General features: G+C 41.8%; 1 protein-coding gene across 35 annotated transcripts in view; it reads left to right on the forward strand.

The window, feature by feature from the left end:
• The window catches only part of MAML3 (mastermind like transcriptional coactivator 3), a 599,968-nt gene that overhangs the window by 502,660 nt on the left and 76,128 nt on the right, over window positions 1-21,180 (forward strand). The window lies entirely within an intron of this gene.

Consider the following 21,180-nt stretch of genomic DNA (forward strand, 5'->3'; position numbering starts at 1 on the left):
TGGAGCTAAACTGAATTAGCAACAATGCAATCAACATCTCTATTTTTATCCTTTCTTCCCCCCCCCCCCCCGCCCCCCACCCTCTCTCCCCTCCTGAGTGACTCACCATTTCTGGGTCTCAGAGCTTGGCAGTCTTAAAAGAATTATATTGGGGCTGAGGTGACTATATGCACAGATGTGATATTTCTACCATTGGATACAATGAGTATTTTCCCTTTTTTTTTCCCACTGGCACAAAGGTTCAAACATTGTAAGTATTATTTATTATGCTCATCGTCATCCTTATTGTTGCTGTGTTACTGCTCCAACTGCTGTTTATCTCCTGAGGTCTGAGATGAATTGTAGGCAAGGAAGGAAGTCCTGACCTGATTTCTGAAACTCATCTTCAGAGAAAACTTCAGTTTTGAACGGAAACTTCTAACCTTATCCCAGTTGAATTCTGGAATCCACATAAAGCATATACCAAACAGAATACTACCTGTAAAAAAAATTTTAAAAAAATGTGCCATTGATGCAAAATATCTTTTCTTACCTAGGCCTCCGGGTGCTGATAATTATATTAATTGTGTACTTTACAGAGATAGATTTAAATTAAGAGCCTGGGGTTTTGGAATCCCCCTCTGCCACTTACCACCCATAATCTTGGGCTAGTTACTTTATTTCTTTAGGTCTTTATTTCCCCTTCTCTAAGATAGAGACTTTTACCTCTCAGCCGTACATGATAGTATGCATCTTGTAGAACTGTTTTGAGAATTACTTAAGTTAATATTTATAACATGCTTAAAATAGTGTCTAGCACAGGGCCGCCCGGGTGGCTCAGCGGTTTAGCACCTCCCTTCGGCCCAGGCCGTGACCCCGGGGGTCCCAGGATGGAGACCCACGTCGGGCTCCCCACAGGGAGCCTGCTTCTCCCTCCGCCCATGTCTCTGCCTCTCTCTTTCTGGGTCTCTCATGAGTAAATAAATAAAATCTTAAAAAAAAATAGTGTCTAGCACATAATAAGCTCTCAATAAATATTGGCTGTGATTATTCAACAGGTCTTATTGTCTGTTCTGAGAGAAATGATTCAGTCCTCAAATGAATTTTATTTTAATAAGTACAGTGCACCTCGGGATGTTATCATCTCTTGTTTCTTTTTTTTTCCCCCTTAAAGATTTTACTTATCTATTCATGAGAGACCCAGAGAGAGAGAGGCAGACACACGGTCAGAGGGAGAAGCAAGCTCCATGCGGGGAGGCCAACGGGGGACTCAATCCCGGGACCCGGGGTCAGGCCCTGAGCCCAAGGCAGATGCTCAGCTGCTGAGCCCCCCAGGTGTCCCGTCTTCCCCTTGTTTCTGAATGTACAAGCCATCCATTTAATGGACACCTGAGTGAACACTAAGTTATAGAATGGACCTCTTTGTCTTTTGTTCAAAAGTAGAGCTTTCTCGCTTTCCAGTCTGTCTTTCACATAGCCAGAATTTGAGTCTCCTTTCATCAGAGTTAGTTTTGACTCTCATGTAATTTTATTTCTTCTTCTTCTCTTCCTGCTTCTCATATTTTACATGCAGTGACTTTTCCTTGACTTATCTAATGCTACCTTATTAGATGGTAAACCTTTTTTTTTTTTTGAATAGGTAGCATTTTTAAAAATATTTTATTTGAGAAAGAGAGAAAGAGAGAGACCACGCATGAGCAGGAGAGGGGCAGAGAGAGAGGGAGAAGCAGACTCCCCACTGAGCAGGGAGCCTGATTGGGGCGGGGGGGGGTGCTCCATCCTGGGACCTTGGGATCGTGACCTGAGCTGCAGGCAATTGCTTAACCAACTGAGCCACCCAGGCACCCCAGCCTAACAATATTTTAGCTGTTTCTTCTGCTACGAACCTCTGTATTTTTTTTTTATTTATGATAGTCACAGAGAGAGAGAGAGAGAGAGAGAGAGAGGCAGAGAGAGAAGCAGGCTCCATGCCCCGGGAGCCCGACGTGGGACTCGATCCCGGGTCTCCAGGATCGTGCCCTGGGCCAAAGGCAGGCGCCAAACCGCTGCGCCACCCAGGGATCCCGAACCTCTGTATTTTTAATAACATGTTTTTCCAGTTATCTCTTGATTATCATATTTTAGATGTATTACCTGTTGACTGTTACCTGTTGACTCCTTACCACAGAAAATATGGATTCAGCTCACTTACCCCTTCTACCTCTCAGACATGCTTCTTCTCCTTGTTCCCAAATATTTGTTGTATCACAACTCTTGGTGAAATCCGTACTCTGTGTGTGTGTGTGTGTGTGTGTGTGTGTGTGTGTGTGTGTAGTAGGGCAGATGAATGTTCACAGCTGAGCCAGATGGTGGGCTTTGACTACATTTATATCTTGCACATCATTTGCTTTTCCTGAGGTTATTGGCTGTATTGCTTTGTTCGCTTGCTTAGTCCTTGAAGTTCCTGTTCTTCAGCCATTCACAGAATCTTCCTCAGCAGTACAAATCTCCTCTCAGTACCTTTGCAAACAAAGGTCACCAGTCCATTTCTTCATGGACTTATTCCCCCGGAGTTCCCCATCTTTCTGCTCCCACCCAGGTTGGTGCTACAACGGCTGCAGAGCTGGTTTCCTGAGCCTTCTCTCCGCCTGGTTCCTCTGTCAGGTCCCCTGTTCACGGAAGCCACGTCTTCTTCTCCAGCTTCATTAATCCTCATTTTAGTGGAATGTAGCCTCTGACAACTGCCTGAGAACTCCCGAATTGACATGACAGGTAGATGTCTGAGGTCTCACCTGTATGGAAATAGCTTTGTTCTTCCCTCATATCTGACCGAATATAGCATCGTAGGCCATGAATACCTCTCAGGAGGAATTTTGAGCACTTAATGCATTTTCTTCTGGCTTCCCAAGGGTTGCGGCCCAAATGCCCATTGTTGTTTTAATTCCCACCCTTTGGAAACTTGGAGGATCTTTTGAAATTCTTGGCTTTCTGAAGTTTCGCAGTGATGTATCACAGTATGGTCTGTTTTGTAATCCTTGTTCAGGGAATTTTCTAGGCCTTTTCAATATGGAAGTTCATATTGAACTTCAGTTGTGCAAAATTTTCTTATGTGATTTCTTTGATGATATCCTCTACTCTGTTTTCTGTCTTTCTGGAATTCATGTTATTTGGTTGCTGTACCTTCTGAACTGATCCCCCATTTTTTGTATCTTTTTCTCTTCTAGTTTCCATCTCTTTGATGTTTGTTCTGCTTTCCTAAGGATTTCTTGATATTACCTTCCCAGCCTTTAGTTTATTATTTCTACTACCATATTTTTAATTTATAAAAGTTTTGTTTTTGCTTTTATGGTCCTGTTCATAATTTATAGGTTCAGTTAATTTTCTTTCTGGTACTAATGATTTTTTTAAAGCATTCTCCTGTTGCCTTTATTTTCTGTTTTCTATTTGTTTGTTTGGATTCTGCATTTTGTGTTAAAGGCTTTCGTCATACCTATGCATTCAATGTTAAGAGGAAGATATTAGCAGTGTAACTGGGAGTCCTATGTTTATATGTGAGGACTTCCAAGTGGTGGTGATTGGCCTGGAACCCAGCCATGGGGCATCCAAAATCTATTAGTCATTATCATAGACTGGTTAATTTCCCTAGGGAGGACCCTACTGATCTTCTGTTTAGGAGATACAAGCTAAGTGGAGGAAGGGTTTGGAATGGAGTAGGGTTATCTCACCACTAACTTGTAGATTTCCACTTAATTCCCCTGTTTCCAGTATAGCATGCCGCTGTCAGCTGTGCCTTATGGCCATATGCCAAGTCCCTCTGCTTCCACTTATTGAAAGGAAACCTTTTCTGGGTAGAGAAAGTACAGTGGTATAGCCACGCACAGAAGGGTCTCAGTGTCAACCCTTCTTAAACAGACCTTTAACCAACACCCCTGGTTTTTAGCCCCATCTGCACCCTATCATAAGAGGTATCTGGTGCCTCCAATAGTGTTTGCCACACAAAGTATACAGCCCTGAGCTTTTTAAGGTTCTTAACATACATTGTCTTCCTTCTCCTTGGCTTTTCCAACATTGAAAGTTCAGATTTCAGCTTTTCCTGCTATGCTAAATTAGTTACCACTCATTCATCAGCTTTCCAGTTTCCAAAATTATGTTGACATCTCATATCTGCTTTTGGCTTCTTTCCTATCCTCTTTATGTAGAGCCTTGTGTTTTCTTTAAAAAAATCTCTCTTTCTCTCTCTCTCTTTCTTTTTTTTTTTTTTTTTTTGTCATTTTTGTGGAAGGTAAGTAAGGTAGAAAAGGAGAGGAGATAAACATGTATTCAATCTGCCATGCTGAACTGCAATTTGCGAACCAACCCTTTGTTTCTAAAAGATACACTGTTTTTCTCTGCATCAAAATAAAACTGTCTGGGTTACCAGGCAAGCCCCTCATCTTGGAATATTTCCACTTGGGGCTGCCGCAGTGATGTGGCTCTGCATCAGAATACCCCTAACGAATGCAGTGTGATCTAGAGCTATCCCAAGTGATATAAGTCAGATTCTTCTGGCTTCCCAGTAAGTAGCCTAAAACTCATGGAAGATAAGAACCAATCAGTTCCGTAGATCCTGGACTAAGATCTGGCCCCAAACTCCAGAAAAGCCCAAGGAACTAGAACTATCTAAGCTATGAGTCTCAGTATGAGCCACAGAAATTATGCCATACTCATCCCTTAGTCTAAGGCTTTTCTAGACTGTTGGCGCTCTGAAACACAGTATATCATGATCCAGTAGTAGATTAAATATCGTGTTATGACCAAGGTCCTTGGGTATATTTGAATTAGGTTTCAATTTCAGCCCTACCCCTTAATAGAATGTTGGTTGTCTATGTAAAAGAGGCATTAGACAATAAAAAATATATTTCCTTTTTTTTCATGTAATAAACCAGAATAGGCAAGTCAGAAGAAATGCAACTGATCTTTGATGTCAGATACTTCTCTGTTTTTCCTTCATCTGTTGCTCTTATCCTCATATTTATTGTCTTCTCAAGGTCCTAAGATAGAATCTCTACCACTTGCCTAACATCTGCACTTCAGGTTCCAGGAAAAAGAAAAAAGGGACAAGGAGAGGGGGCAGGGCCAATCACAGATTCCCAGTATACTTTACATTCATCTCATTGGCCAGCACTGCATTCCATGGCCACCTCTAGACTGGGAATCTCCCCTCCAGTACAACAATCAGGATTCTAATGAAGAAAGAAAGAGGAGTATTCATTCACTAGACAGCTAATAGTGCCTGCCACACTAGGTGTACTTCCTTGAGCAAGTTATTTAGTCTCACTTAGCATCAGTAACCTTATTTGCACAGTCAGAATAAAAACACTTACCTGATGGAGTCACAATGCAAAATAAAGGAGAAAATGTGTATAAGGCATATAGCACCATAGCAAACACATAACATGCCCTCCATACGTGTGGCTTCCTTCGCTGTGATCCCTAATATCGGTCTGCTTCTGAGCATGCCACAGTGTCAGAAAGTGCTGTGAAGACCACAGATGTATGTTACTTGATAAAAAATTAAGTTTGTTTTGAGCATTATACAACACCTAATGGCAGAGCATTAGTAAAAATGAGATTTGGGAATCACAAGTCAAAAAATGTACTGGATGTAAGAATGTCTGAATATAAGACACAGAGCATATGACTATAAAGATGATTTTACAGTCCATGTATTTTATTATAATCCTTAATCTTCCTTTATATTTCTTGCCTTTATAGCTATCCCACCCATCAACCTCTTTTGACCACACTCTTCCCTTGATCTCTTGAGAGCTCCTTTAATTTGTATTTACTATTATTTATCTACAAAGCTTTATTATGCAGTCACTAGACCATCATTTTGTGTGTGTGTGTATGTGTGTGTGTGTGTTTCTTTAATCAACCCCAGTGACTGACTGCCCCTTTGCTCCCTCCACACAAAGCAAAGCTGTGTGAAGCCCTTATAAACGGGGTTGGGTCAGGGAGGTGGGGAAGCTAATGTGAGGGGAAGGTTGTGGCCAGCCAAGCCACAACTGAGGATTTATGAAAATTGCAATGGTCTATTAGAGTTGGGGCGTCAGAGGGTGAGAACACATATGGTTTCTGTGTTTTTATGTCCATGGAATTTTCCTGTCTGTATATACGATGGAGTGCTTTGTGCCCTACCTTGTTTCACGCCCCATGCCCTGTGACCTAACATGTGCCAGTGCACACGGTCTAACAGGGGACAGGGACCAGGGTCACATTTAATAACCTAAACTGGAAGGCACCTCCGTTTTCCTGTCCCCAGCGAAGTGAGCACCAGTGACAGAGGGAAGAGGTGTGGTGGTGTGGCTGTTTCTGTACAGCGAAAAAAGAAACCCTATTCCAATCTCGCACGAGCCATGCTGCCTTCTAAAATCAGCATCCAGGAACACATCTTCTTAAGATAAATACAGAAGGGAAAAGAAAGAAACCTCTCCCATTTACAAATGTTTTCTTTCCTTCGTGGCCCTTCTCTAGCTGGTCTCTGCCTACATTGAGTTCTGGCTCTCTGTGGAGAAACCCAATGCCACAGTCTAAAGGAGAAGCTCTTTCACGGAAAAAACAAAAGGCAGCTGTCACTTTAATCCCAAACTCCCTGATAACATTCCAGCAGAGTTCCTTTTTCTGGAGATGAAATAAGAACCCTGGCAGGCCCTCTTGACTGGCCACATAAATCATTTGTAGTAATTGCTCTGAGAGAGGAGTGCCTCTCGGGCTCTGCAGTTGGGGGGGGGGGGGATCACACACCGACATATCCTCCCTCTCTCTCTCTCTCTCTACCCCTCTCTCTCTCCCTCCCTCTATCTCAGACACACACGCGCCATCGCCTCTAGCTTGTCCCACACGTGTGCACCCACATGGACACCCCCGCTTCTCAGGAGTCGCTCACACTGGGGTGGGCTCAGTGAGCCATATTAAAAAAAAAAAAAAAAGAGCATGGCAGAGAATAATGAATAGTCAGTTTTATGTTTCCTTCTCTTTGAGCTGGAGCCAATTTAAATTCTTCTGGAGTAGAGTTTGGGAGGGGTTATTGGGAGGGTTGACAGGAAAAGTGGGAGGGAGAGAACACAAAGGTAAGAGGGGGATGGTTATGATTTGGCTTTGTTAGGCTGCTCCATCGCTGTGCATTCTATGATGTGTCACCTGCTTCCTCCTTTTTGCCTTTTCTGGTGAGAACTGAGATGTGGTCATAAAAATCCCCCACACTGTGATCTGGGAGCTGCTGCTGAGGCTTGGCAGTTCACTAAGGACCGAACTCTCAAAAGCCACAAAGCTATAATATCCCTTCCCCTCTGTGGCCAATAAAGATGGTGATAATCAAATAACGGCTTAGAAGTGGTGTGGCGCCTGCAGCGGTTGGCCACAGGCCCGTGATATACACCCTTCTCTTGTACCCTGATGTATGTTCATTGAAAACGCTGAGGCCACCGGGATAGGGGTGGTGGGGGCTTCTGTAGGCACACATAGCTGTTTGAAGAATGAATGGATGGGTGAATGAATACATGAATGGATAGATGGATGAATGAATGATGGATGAGTAGAGTTCAGTGTTGTGTTACGAGCACCGGTCGAAAAGCCAGGAAAATTACAGAGCCTCTGTGACAGATGAATGCCTTGTTCCTCTCCGCACACCCTAAGTTCTAACTATCCTCAGGACTATGGCCATGGGCAGAGAAGAGGAAGCGAGGGGAAGAAAAGCTAGACAGGAGTGGAAAAGTGGGCATTTCCCAGTGCCACCAGTTAGTGCACCAACTAGCCCTGGCTGTGAGTCAGAGCTAGAATTCAGTCATTTGTTTTGTTTGCTAAGAAAAAAAATATCAAACTTGGAAGGTGCCGTTGATGTGCTCTATACCTGTATGCACAGAGCCCATTTCACCTTTGTCAAACTAATAGTAAAATCAACCTTCTTTATTTATTTTGCAATTTATTTGGTACCGACTGTCTAACTTCGAAAGGAGAGCGAAGTGGTGGCGAAGAGCTACACTCCAGACGTGATACTAGATGCGTTCTACTCAAGTCCCCTCTGCCACAGAGGTGCAGGTGTTGGGGGTACATGTGTGCTCATTTGAAGTATCCGGTAGAGTCTGAGCTCAGCCCATCCTGGGTTGGATCTTTCTCTTACCTGTGTCACCCATAATTCTAGAAGTAATTAATCCTTCCTCTTTTGGCTACCAACCCAGTCATTGCATTATCAGCATGTGTTTGAACATGGGACCAAAGATGGAGCCTTGAAACAGTACATGTATTTTAAGATTTCAAGGATCTAGGCTTCTACAGATATGGGTTAGTACATTTTTGCTTTAATTCAGAAGGTCTGTTTAGGTTGCAGTTCTAAATTCAGTCACACACACACACACAATGATAATAGCTTATATTTCTATGATAGTTTACAGTTTGCAAAGCAGCTTTCCATATGGCAGGTCTTGTCAGTTGCTATTTTTAAATTGAAGAAACCAAAGCTTAGAGAGAGTTAAGTGATTTATTTAGGGTCATAGAGAAAACAGAAACAGGTATGGAAGCCAGGTGATGAAGCATCTAGTTTCAATGCCATTGAGCATATATTATCTCTTCTATATTATCGTGGTGAATTTTAGCAAGTTACTTTTTACATTATATTATAATGCAAAAAAAATGCTTATCTCAGAAGTGTCTTAAAAATAAACACATGATATGTTTTTTAAATCATGCATAATCGTGCCATCCAAGATGATCTCTTCAATATCATTTGAAGTGATTCATTCTAGTCATTTCTATGCATGTAAGACTAATATAAGGCATTGATATAGACAGCATTAAATCATGCAGCATTTGGTTTTGTGTCTTACTTTTTTCACTTATCATTTTATTGAGAATTTTTTCTTTGTCATTAAACATTGTCTATAAAACATGATTTTTAATTCCTGCATAATTTCCCCGGTAGGACTATACCATAAATTATTTAAAATTTAATCTATCCCCGATTGTTGAACATTTTAGTTGTTTACCTTTTTTTGTTTATGAACATCCTTGTAAACAAATCTTCAGTGGAATTTCTGATTACTGTTATAGAATAGGTTCACAGAAGAGGGATTTCTGGGTGAGAAGTTATTAACAATTCTTTAGATCTTGACATGGGTTGTATAATTGGTTTTCAGAAAGATTTTATCAATTTACACCCACCATTTGGGTGAGCTGTCTCTCCATACCCTTCCCAGATTTAAAAATTAGGGACTTAGATTTTTTTTCTTAAAGATTTTATTTATTAGGGAGAGAAAGTGAGAGACAGCATCCTGCAAGCAGGAATAGGGGCAAAGGGGCAGAGGGAGAGAGAGGGGGGGGAAGGGAGAGAATCTCCAGCAGACTCTGTGATTCCTCCCAGATCTCTTGACCTTGAGATCACCACCTAAGCTAAGAGTGGGTCACTCAAACTGAGTGAGCCATCCAGGTGCCTCTGAACTTAAAACTTTTTTTGACAATATAATAATAAAAAATATGTATTTCACTATTTTAATTTGTATTGTATGATCATTAGTGTGATTGAACATCTTTGTTAAGTAGTATTGGCTAAAAAAAAAAAAGAAGAGTTCTTGGCTAAGGGGTGCCTGGGTGGCTCAGTCTAAGCACCCCACTGCATTTAGGTTCAGGTTGCGATCTGGGGTAGTGGGATCAGTTGGGAAGTCTGCTTGAGATTCTTTCCCTCTCCCCTCTCCTTTCTGCCCTCTTCCCCCTTGTGCACACCCACTCTTTCTCTCAAATAAATAAATAAATCTTTTAAAAAAAGAAATTATTGGCTCAATTGTATTTTTCATTCCTAAACTATCTTCTATTCATGCCTGTTCCCCATTTTCAGAATGGGATATTTCTTTTTAAAGATTTACATATTAAATTTTGCAATTTTTGCATATATTTCATCCCAGTTTTTAATCTGCCTCTTAATTTTTAAGGCTTTTTTGTGTGCCATTTTAACATTTTTATGTAATGAAAACTATTAACCTCTTTTTTTATGACTTCCAGTTATTCTATACTAGGAAGGACTTTATGTAAAAATCATTAAATATTGACTTTTAAATGTTTTTGGAGTTCATTTTTTTACAGTTAATTATATGCTTTTCAGAAAACGTATTTTGGTATAGTAGTGGGGGCAGATCTATCTTCAAACTTTTCTCTCAACTCTTGTCAATGTATAATTCTTCCTTTCTATTTTTAACATACAACAAATTCTTAAGATGTCTTTTTAGACTATCATTTCTCTTCCATTGACCCATCAATTCTTACGTCAATAGCACAATTTTAAATTACTCTGGCTTTATAGTAAGTTTTAATGGTTCACGTTTGCTTGTCTTTAGCTGCGTTAGCTCTTCCTCCCGGTTTATTTTTCCAGAATGACTATAAAAACATTTCATTAAATTCATAAATTAATCCCTCTGGAATGTTGATTCGAATTACCCTAAATCTATAGAATAATTCACGAAAAATTGATTCTTTACAGTATATAGTCTTTCCATTCAGGAATATGAAATTTATCTCCATTCATTCAAGTTTTCTTTTATGATTCTCTAATTTTCTTCATATAGTTCCTATTCATTTCTTATTAAGGTTATTTCTGGGTAACTCAAGTGTTTAATTATTTCTGTTTCTGAAATCATCACAAAGTGGCATTTTTAAAAGGAGGGTCTTGATTAGCTAAATTGAGGTCAGACTATGAGAAAACCCAACAGAACCTGACAAGCTAGAAGTCATTAGTAATTAAATAATTTTCATCTGAAAATTAATTGGATTAAATTAACCCATTTTAAGGTATTATTTCACAGACAAGAAATGTCCAACTGCTATTTGTATATTATCACCAGTGACTAACCCTAATAATATACCACTCTTGACTAAGTGAGAAATAAATGAACTTCATGCCTGTAATAAATTCATTTTTGAACACATTGCTATTTGTTTTAACTAAATGGCAATGTTTTAGATACATTATTCCCTACTTCGAAGTCACACTTTTCTCCTGAGTCCTGTCTCAGGCTTTACCTCTGTGAAACTTTCTTTTTTTAAGATTTTATTTACTTACTTGAGAGAGAGAGTAAGAGAGAGAAAAAGAGCATGAGCACAGAGGGAGAGGGAGAAGCAGACTCCCCACTGAGCAGGGAGCTCCACGATGAGAGGCTCCATCCCAGGACCCTGAGACCAAAGGCAGACACTTAACAAACTGAGCCACTCGCGCGTCCAAAACTTTTCTTCTGATTTCTAAAAGGATACATTTTTCCAATATAAAAGTGGCTGTTTTGGGGCATCCCCGGTGGCTCAGCGATTTAGCGCTGCCTTCGGTCCGGGACATGATCCTGGAGACCCGGGATCGAGTCCCACATCAGGCTCCCTGCATGGAGCCTGCTTCTCCCTCTGCCTGTGTCCCTGCCTCTGTGTGTGTGTGTGTCTCTCATGAATAAATAAATAAAATATTTTTTAAAATCAATCAATTAATTAATTAATTAAAGTGGCTGTTTTAGCATGGTAATACTTAAATTTACACATGCAAATGAGACTATATGCATATATAAACTAATATGTTTACAGAAAGGGAATGTATTATAGGATTTTAGAGCATAAACAGACCTTAAGAAGCAGCTAGCCAAAGTCATCTAGTCTTTTTTTTTTTACAGTAATCTCTGTACCCAACGTGGGGCTCAAACTCATGACGCCAAGATCAAGAGTCCCATGCTCTACGAACTGAACAGCCAAATACCCCCAGAGTTATCTAGTCTTACTGGGATCCAGGAATGCCCTGAAGTTGTTAGTGAGATTGCATTTGTGTGTGTGTTTTCATCTGTGTATTTTTCTTTGGGGAGAGTCTGTGGGCGAATTTTACGTGCTTGCCAACCGTTAAGACCCTTAAAAAAAGTTGAGAATGACTGGGCTACTCTAAGCCTATCATTGATCAGGTGAGATTTAAAAAAGAGAACGGGGCAACTTGTTGAGGAGATACGCCCTTGGGCATAGAGCCCTTCTGAGGCAGGGCCAGGGCAGGAAGTTGGGCCTCCTGACCTTCAGCTTTTCCGTGACACCTTTCTGCGCACACGTATGAAGAGTCTCTCATCTCCCTGTATACCCAACGTGCCTGCGTCCTGTGAACTGGGTGTGTTGGAACTAGTGTGGAATTTGGAGCCAAGGCCCCGGATTGAGATTTGGCTCTGGACTCACTAGTTGTATGACCCTGTACAAGCTGTTCAACTCTGGCCTCAGTTTCCTCTTCTATGAAATGGAGTTGCAGGAGTAAGACCTATCTCCTAGAGTTTTAAAGAAGATATAATTAAACGCTGTGTATATGCACATGTATATGTAAGTATATGTAGGTATGTATGTATGTGTACCTCAGTTCTTTATAAACTGTCGAGTGCTGGGGAGTGTTAGTCCTTATTTTTATCATGGCTCCAGGGGACTTGCAGGAGTACAGTGGAGGTCTATGTGGTAGCATTAGCAGCATGCCACTGCCACCTTGCATCCACCAAACATCCCAGCCCACAGCAGGACCAGCCCTCTGTGCCAGCTGCCCTCTCCACTGCTCCGATAGCAGACGTGGTCATTACCGAGCACGTCTCCCAAACAACCGCTGGGAGAAATGCTCTTTATGATGACATGCCTCGGAAAAAGAACACATAACTCTGAGAACTTCATAACAGGGGTCCTGGTTTTTGTTTTGTTTTGCTTTATTAAATCTTTACTTTTTCCAAAATATGGGAAGCTATACCATTTGAAAGATTATAGTAAACTTGGGTTTAAAAAAAAAAAGTTGGGCAGCCCCGGTGGCTCAGTGGTTTGGCACCGCCTTCCTCCCAGGGTGTGATCCTGGAGACCCAGGCTCGAGTCCCACGTCAGGCTCCCTGCATGGAGCCTGCTTCTCCCTCTGCCTGTCTCTGTGTGTGTGTGTGTGTGTGTGTCTAATAAATAAATAAATAAATCTTGAAAAAATAAATAAAAAATATAGATTAAAAAAATAGATAGATAGATAGATAGATAGATAGATAGATAGATAGATAGATAAAAGTTTTTTTAAAAAATATCTGGCAGCATTGCATTTTCAATTGGTCCAGAAACTTTACCCGTTGATGTTAGTCATCCTGGAAGAACCACTAATCTGGGTATTTGGGAGGGAACATGTGATGAAGAACAGTGTCTGTATGATTTTTAAACACCGTAACGTAGTTTCATTTCACACTCTTTACTGCAGACTACAATTAAGCATAACGTATTTTTTTGTCATTTAGGTAATAATACTTATATGGAAACGTGCTACTCAGTTCCTAAAGCAGTTTTACAACATCATATTTAATGTGCAAATATACACTTTATTTAATCTTTTCAGCATTTCTATTAAGAAGAAATGATTACCCTCATTTTTGAAATGAAGGAAAGGAGTGGCCAGAGGCCCACACTTAACCATCAGCACAGCCAGGGCTTGACCTGTCTCCTCTGATAACTATACCTGGAGGACTCTGGTCCTGTAACAAACGATTAGACTCCATTTGATTTTTTTTCCCAATTTGATTTTTTAAGAGAATATAATGATTGTGTATTTCTTTTGCAATTTGTATTATTCCAGTGTACTGGATGGAGGGCAATGTGGAGAATGAATAAACAAAAGGAAAAGCAAGAAGCCAAAGCTAAGGCAATGAAAAGAAGGATGGCATAGCAGAAGGCAAAAAGAAGTGACTTGTTCATGGGAAAGCAGTGAACAAACTCAACAGAAACCTCTGGATAGGAGAGATGAGGAACCAAGGAGAGAGGGAAGGGGACACAGTGACAGACACCTAGCCAGCTGTGCCAGGCACTCACAGGAGAGGTGCACTTTAGAAGGTGCATATTAGGGCAGCCTGGGTGGCTCTGCAGTTGAGCGCCTGCCTTCTGCCCAGGGTGTGATCCTGGGGTCCCGGGATCTAGTCCCACGTAGGGCTCCTTGCATGGAGCCTGCTTCTCCCTCCTCCTGTGTCTCTGCCTCTCTCTCTCTCTTTGTGTCTCTCATGAATAAATAAATAAAACCTTAAAAAAAAAAGGTGTATATTAATTTCCACTAGGAGGTCCACTAGTCAGCTTCAAGACCAACCAGCTCATTCCAAATGTCCCCAGTTGCGGCACACTTCCTTCTCTTCGTCCTGCACTCTCCCTACCCCATCCAGGACCAGTGGGATCCCAGTGGAGAGCTCCCCCTGACTGGTAACTAGGATTTGGAAGTGGTCTGATGCTAACCTGAGCCCTAGGATCGAAACTCTCTAGCCAAAGAGAATGTTGGCGTTTAGAAATAACCAGACCACGGCCCCCTGGAGCACACACCCAACCTCATCCTGAAGGGGCTGTCTCTCTGGCCACCTTCTGTCCAGGTCTTTTGGGCATCCAGGGAGCCTAGACCTGCTGCCACCCGCTCTGTCCTTGGCAGGTAACTCTTGATAAGACTGTACTCCTGTTTAACATCTTTTCTTCTCACTGAATGACTTTCCCACCTTAGTTACTTGCTCTGCTCCTGATGCTAAGCCACCATTGCTGCCTGGAATTTCCAAAGAAGCAGACATGAGCAGACATGCACGCCCACGTGTGTACACATACATACCCTATTTCTGCTCCCTCACATTTGGGCCTCCCTTGGATGCTGACTTCAGTCTAAAATTATCCTCAGTTTTGCCATCTTCACCAGGACGTACCTGTTACAGCCTTCCTTTTGGTGGGAAACAAAGTCCTGGGCTTCTTTCTTTCTTTTTTTAAGAAAATCCTTTATTTATTTATTCATGAGAGAGGCAGAGACACAGGCAGAGGGAGAAGCAGGCTCCCTGCAGGGACCCGATGTGGGACTCGATTTCAGGACCCCGGGAAGGCAGATGCTCAACCAGGTGCCCCCCAAGTCCTGGGTTTCTGAGCCCACGGTGGATGCTCCTCCTGTCTCCCTCCCCTGCCCCTACTCCTGCCTCAGGACTTCATCACCCACAACAGCAGAATGGCCCGACCCTCCCCTGTGGCGAGTTACCTCATCTTGGGGGTAGGGGTGCCAGATTTAGAAAGCAAACAACAGGAAGCCCAGTTAAATTTTAATTTCAGATAAACAACAACAGTGTTTTAATATGTATGTAAATATAACTTGTCTGTCTAAAATTCAGATTTACTGAGTGTCCTATATTTTTCTGGCAACTCTCCTTGGGAGCCGTGCCTCGCCTGGGACCACTCAACGCCCTCCGAGGAAGAGGTCTGCTCATGATCACAGCCCGTGTTAAAGGACACTTTTGCCGTTGCAACCATCCTATCCCACAGTAGGCTTTTAGAAACCTGGTTATTTCTAAGAACTAAGCAGATTCCAACTTGATCCATCAGCCAAGCCCAGGCACATCTGAAGCCCAGATTCCCGAAAAATCTCCTTACCTGGATACAGCTCTCTACAAGTATCAAAATGTCATTTTATTTTATTTTTATTTTATTTCTCTCTGCCAGGATTTCCTCCAGCTTTCCAAATGAGGGCCAGAAACATTGCAGATAACTCAAACAATTTGCCAGCCCTGTCTCTCCTCAACAGGATTACTGGTTGCAAAATAAATGAAATCAGTGTTGTTTACAACTCATCATCCGAAATTATTATTCATTTTGGGCAAATGGCTGTTTGTAAAACTAGTCTGCCGTATTTTGAGTCATTATCTTTCATTCCTTTCAAAAATTAAAGCTGACTTTGAGTTTTCGGATGAAAACAAATCAGAGGCCTTTCTGATGCTCTCTGTTTTGTCTTGTGTGTGCAGCCTTCCAGGGAAAAAGGCCTTCCTCGTTGTGAAGGTCCAACTGGCAACTGCAACTGTGCAGCGCTCTCAGTCTTCTCCTCTTTAAAATCCCTCTCTGATACGTAGAACTTTTAAAACAGAGACTTTATCTTTTTTTGTGAGTTATGTATTTCGCTCTATTTTTCATCTCTGTGTATTCTCATCATCCAGTTAATTGCCAGGTACACAGGTATTCAAGACAGCCCCACACCCAGGAGTCTGTATCCTAGAAAGGCAACATCTTTATAAATTTGCTTTGCTGAGACCACACACATAGGCTTCTATGCGACTCTCTGCCTTCTCAAGGAAGATGGGACAAGTAAGTAATCATTAAACAAATCTAGACATAGAAATGGCCTTCTTCCAGTTCTAACTACTCCTAAATCATGGCACTCATCAACCTTCACAGGAAAACATTTAAGAATATTTACTTTGGGTGGTGCGTGTTAACATTGGGGAAAAAAAGAAAAAGTGTATGATGTTGAAGTTCTGAAAAAAATAACCTGGCTCCTCTTTCTGAAACAAAAATAATTTTTTAACGTTTTTTTAAAAAGATTTTATTTATTTATCCACGAGAGACCCAGAGAGAGAAGCAGAGACACAGGCAGAGGGAGAAGCAGGCTCCATGCGGGGAGCCCGATGCAGGACTCGATCCCGGGATCCCGGGACCCCGGGGTCATGCCCTGGGCCCAAAGCAGATGCTCAACCACTGAGCACCCCCAGATGCCCCTGAAATGAAAATAATTTTTGCCATCGACTTAATACTGTAATAATACACTTATATATCCTGTTGTATGATGGAAGAATGGACACAGTCTTTCATAGTACAATTATGTTTCATATAAAAAAGTACCTTTTTTGATATTATAAATATTTGGTATCATATTCCTTTTTTTCTCCTATTTCCTTTATTTCTTCTGAAACTGGAGAGGGTAAATATTAAAGTGCATTTGCTTCTGTTTAAATATGAGTCACAGGGCTTACTGGGAGCACTCCCTCTGAAAAAATAATTGTAAAGTACCACAATTGAAATCAGCTGTAGCCGTGCTTTGTCCTCTCTCGCAGCAGGGCACCGCTCCCTTCCAAAGCCCAGTCTTTAATTTCTACAGGACAGAAGACACATATCACTTGAACCTGGGAGAAAAAAAAAATGGTACTCGAGCCCCTTCCTCGCCTTCCACGTCCCAGCCCCATCCTGCTTCTGGTTTACCAGCTTTGTTTCTGATTTTCCTCACATGACCCTGAGAATGCCCTGTCTTATGAGGACAGAAAGAGTGTAGCTAAGTGCCTTTTGGGGACTTTCGAGTTTTCTCCCCACTGCCCCATGGTTTATATTAACCATCTATTTTTCCTTGACACACACACACACATGTGCACATGTGCACACTTTTGTCTAGTTATTTTCTGAGTTTAGTTGCCTCAACCTTGACAGTGGAACAGCCACCTTTATCATTAGACCATTTGTAGCATTAGGTTGATATATGGTGTCGGGATGTTTTCCTTTGCAAGAATCACTTGAAGGACTGTTGATCCCACACCGAAATGGTTATAACTCATGGAAGTGATTCGCGTTCGAAGTGGGTCGTTTAGTTCTGGGTAGTAGTTTAGACACAAAAAGGTTGTGTTCATCACCTACTCACCTCCTGCTTTTCGGTGTTCTCAGTCCCCAGTCTATGAACCTAGGGTGAGGTGGGGTTACAGCAAGGCTGGCTAGGGTTGGAATGCTCTTATTAACCATAGTACAGAGAAGAAAGCTCTGGAAAGAAATTCAAAACCTTACCCGTTAAGCTTAGGCTTCTTTAACTGCCTAAACGAATTACGTGTAGACCAACAGATTCGGCTGCTCTTAATCTGCCCAGTTCAGATGAAGAGATAAACCTGTGAGGTATTTAAAATTAAAAAGTTTAATGGAGGAAGGTCACAAATGGTCCTGGGAGAGGATCAGGATTTAAAAGGAACAGCTTATACATCCTGTTAAATGAGATAACCTCCCCTACTCTAAAGCACAATACCAAAAGTAGTTTTGTTATTTTCTTTAATTTTGGAGGTGAGGCCCTGTACTACATTTAGGAATGGACAGAATGTGAGTCTCTGAGAGCTTCTACTTTCCACACTTGGAGGAAGCGTATTTCTATGGGATTGGCCCTCATCTGTCTTACCTCGTAGACTATGAGCCCTGTGATACTTGTATCAGGGACGTTCCCGGGGTCGATCACATCAGGAAAGCACATTGTGACCAGTGATTGGGGGGCTTGACCATATAAAATCAAGGCAGATAACAGCTCTGGCTTTTGGGTTTTCCTTTCTGATCTACTTTACAGTAAGTAAGATGCAGTCTACAAAAGGCAAGGAAATTGGGGGGGGGGGGGGTTAACTTATATTTCACACCTGGCATTCATACTTTGGAGAGATTCAAAAGAAAATTTAAAAACTGAACCCTTTTAAAAATTCATGACAACTTGAACTAATTTGTGAAGAAAGTAGCGCTGGTATCCCCATCTTAAAGATAGATGCAAAGGCTCCGGGAAATGGATAACGACTTTTCATGTGACAGAACCGAGGAAAATTCTAAAGCTACGTCCCAGGTTTCGTTGGGCCAACTGCCTTTCAATACTGACAAATGCAATACAGTTAAATGAGAAGAGTTCTTGAAGGTGGCTCATCAGCTGTCTAGCCTTGCACCCCTTCCCGTTGAGTGCTGCCCAACAGCTTCGACATGGAGCTGTGTTCAGATTTAGCATTGCCTACGACTATGCATAGAATGTCAAAATGAAAGGCAATGTGAGGGGGCACCTGGGTGGCTCAGTTAAGCACCTGCCTTCAGCTCAGGTCATGATCCCAGGGTCCTGGGATCGAACCCTACATTGGGCTCCTTGCTCAGTGAAGAGCCTGCTTCTCTCTCTCCCTCTGCCTCCGCTCGCCTTACTTGTGCTCCTTTTCTCTGTCAAATAAATAAGTAAAATAAGAAAGAAAGAAAGAAAGAAAGAAAGAAAGAAAGAAAGAAAGAAAGAAAGAAAGAGAAAGAAAGAGAGAGAGAGAGAGAAAGAAAGAAAGAAAGAAAGAAAGAAAGAAAGAAAGAAAGAAAGAAAGAAAGAAAGAAAGAAAGAAAGACACTGAGGGTCTTGAGTTGGATTGGGTTGAACCATATTAAGTTGCTGACATTCAACTGTTTTTGATCTACAAAAATGGCTATTTCATACGACTCACCCAAAGGCGTATCACTGATTTTAAACCCTTGGCACTAAGTCTCAGAAAGAGTAAATTATTTTGTTCTTATTTCATTATGAAAAAATTTAAGCAAGTGTTACAAAACTACTTCAGTAGACTCCCATATACATATTACCCGATTTCAACTATCAGGATATCGCCGCAGTTCCTTGACCGATCCCTCCCACTTTATTTTTTTAAACCTAAAGTGTTTTAAAGCAAGTTCTAGACCTCAGGTCACTTCACCCCTCCATTGTATATATGTATATATACATATATGTATTCAAGTCAAAAATATGGATATTTTCTTACGTAAACACAATGTTGCTATCACACATCGGTTACTAGTAATTGTTTAGTCTATATTAACATGGCCTCAAAATGTCCTTTATGATTGGTTTTATGGTTGGTCATGATCCAAACAGAGTTCATCTATTGCATGTAGGTATTACATCTTTAAGTCTCTTTTTTGGAGGGGAAGTATATTTATTTCATTCATTCCTTTTTTTCCCCCTCTTGCTGAAGTATTTTTTTTAAAAGATTTATTTATTTATTCATGAGAGACACAGAGAGAGAGGCAGAGACACAGGCAGAGGGAGAAGCAGGCTCCAAGCACCGGGAGCCCGATGTGGGATTCGATCCCGAGTCTCCAGGATCACGCCCTGGGCCAAAGGCAGGCGCCAAACCGCTGCGCCACCCAGGGATCCCTGAAACAGTTTCAATAAGCAGTCACTTAATGAAGCACTGCTCTGTGCCAGGCACTCTGACATAATCACTTTTAGGCATCTCAGCAGTCCTGTGGATTATCAGACCCATTTTACAGATGAAGAAATTGAGTTAGGGGACACTGGATAATCTACCTAGGGTTCTCTGAGTCCATGTCCAGCGCTCAGGGGTAAAATAAGATCCAGGAAACCACTGAGTCTTTGAGCTAATCGCTGTTCATTCGTTCACGCTTGCTATCTCCCAGGCATGATGCTTGGCTTTGGTGAATATCCCTTCTCTTTTTGATTTGTGGTGACTTTAAGGCCAATATCTCCTGTAGCCTTTTTACAATTGCTACTGTAGAAGGAGAGAAGTAGCCTCTGCTTTATGGCTCATTATCTAATATTAGGTGTTTACCACAGCTTCTGGAAGGGTGAGCAAAACCATGGCCAGTCCAAATCCATGTTGGTTGGTTGTTTTTTTAGCACAGTCCTATAACTTGATTTTCCATTATAATGGACTGATTCTTTTGAAGGACCTATGGAGTTCATGGCCACAGAAAACTCCGATAGGGTTCTCCTGCCTGGAGGACTTTTAACTGCCACTGCAAAGGCTGGGAAGAGGGTAGCGTCTCTTAAAATCCATGTAGGATCTTTGTACCAGCTGGGCTTCATTTCAAAATCTACCGCTGTCATTACAAAATAGCTGTTTTCTCTTTAATCTGTGTGCCACATTGCAGCAATTTTCATCAAAAATATATTAAGCCCCTGCTGTAAATTGGCCCCACACACCCTTGTCAGACACATGAAGCATAAAATATCTTCTTTTTTTCAAAGTTTTTTCTCCCTCTAAAACCCGAGCCGATATCAGCAGTTCCTAAAACCTCATAATAGTCCATCATGTCTGTAAGCCAAGGATTATAATGCGTAACGAATCTGATTCAGTGTCAGAGATGGATCCTATCCTTTGTTTATTAAAAAAAAAAATTACAGAAAAGGCGTTCTAGAACAAAACAATAAAGCCCCCACGTTTCCATGTCTGATGAGCTCTCCCCTCAGACTGCCTGCCCAAGAGAAACTAGTTTTCCAACCTCAGAGAAGAGGTTTCCACGTGCTACTTAAAACTTACCCGGCCGGGTGCCAGCGTTGTGATACACCTGGGCCGAAGTCACGGTTGTACCTAACCTGGGGTTAGGGGGGTGGATGTACGAAGCTGGGAGTACCTGCCGGGGGGAGACAGAGTGTTTGGGTTTGTGGGTGCATTTCTATGCACGTACACATGTGGGAACACACCTGGGGACCACCCTGTCTTAGAGTAATTTAGGATCCTCCAGAAGGGTGTTACGTGCCAACAGCAAGGCTGCAGCGTGTTGTTAGTGGGGTCAGCTTGAAACCTCATTTAACACTGTTGCAAAGAAGACCGAAGCTCATTCCCAGCTCGCAGCTTTCAGGACACTACATCTCTGCGGTAGGGAGGTTTGTCAACCTGCCGCCAGGAACCTCTCTGTGTT

This window comes from Canis lupus, chromosome 19, assembly GCF_003254725.2.
Source record: "Canis lupus dingo isolate Sandy chromosome 19, ASM325472v2, whole genome shotgun sequence".
NCBI classification, from domain to species: Eukaryota; Metazoa; Chordata; class Mammalia; order Carnivora; family Canidae; genus Canis; species Canis lupus.